This window comes from Grammomys surdaster, unplaced genomic scaffold (assembly GCF_004785775.1).
Source record: "Grammomys surdaster isolate TR1022 unplaced genomic scaffold, NIH_TR_1.0 174, whole genome shotgun sequence".
Classification (NCBI taxonomy): domain Eukaryota; kingdom Metazoa; phylum Chordata; class Mammalia; order Rodentia; family Muridae; genus Grammomys; species Grammomys surdaster.
Window position 1 is genome coordinate 20,957,506 of NW_021604622.1, and position 1,029 is coordinate 20,958,534.

A 1,029-nucleotide genomic window follows, 5' to 3' on the forward strand; every position below is an offset into this window, starting at 1 on the left:
CTGCCTCTGCCAGCCAAACTAGCGATCTGCTGTTTCTCTGAGATGAACTGTACACATGGAAAGTTTTCTATTTCTACTGTGGTTATTGATTTTTTAAGAAACAATACATCTTAAAGCAACACTATCCAATTTATACACCTACAAGCAAGATTCTTCAATGGTTTTTACTTCTAAAAATATTCTCTGCCCTTCAAAGGGGAATACCCACAAAGTAATGCTTAAGAAAATAAATAAATAAATAATAAACTAACTGATCAACTAAATCTTTACACCGCAGGCAGTATGGCAGCCTGTGTGTCTTCACCATTAGACGTTCATCATTAGTGCTACGTCACCTCAAAAACATAGAAAAGACCTTCGAAAACAAGACTACTGTTTCATAGTGTGAGTGGGAGAGGACAGGGAGAATCACACAGAGTCACTTAGGGAATCAAAAGAAGAAAAGCTTCAACACATGAGAACTCACAGACAGGAGAACTCGCCTAGTGTGGTGGCGTGTACCTATAATCACAGCACTCAGGAGGTCAAAGGCTGAGGATGGCTATGTCTCAAGAAGTCAAAACCAACCAACTAAATTAAAAACAAAACAAAAAACCACAGGCATTCTTCCAACAGAAGCTTTATCAATTCATACTGTATGATATTTTACCTAGAAAGTCTGAAAACTGGAGGGGAAAATAAACAAAAGGACACGCAATGCCATTTTCCCTATTCTGTACTATCATGAGGGTATCTGTGGCTACACGGGAAAACAGGATGACTGTGCACTTAGAGTATTTCCTTATGCATACAGGAGGAAATGCAACTATCTCAGAGCAAATTCACACAGACTCAAATTCTAAGTTAAAGGCACTAATGCCGGCCATCACGAACATATGCATGAGTGAACCCATGAGCATTGCACATCCACAACCAGTGCAGGTGAGCAAGATCTGACATGAGATATGATACAGGGAAATTGGACCTAACAATACCACAAACAAGAACAAGAAAGAAATATGAAATAGAAAGAGGTTCCCCAGAAACGAG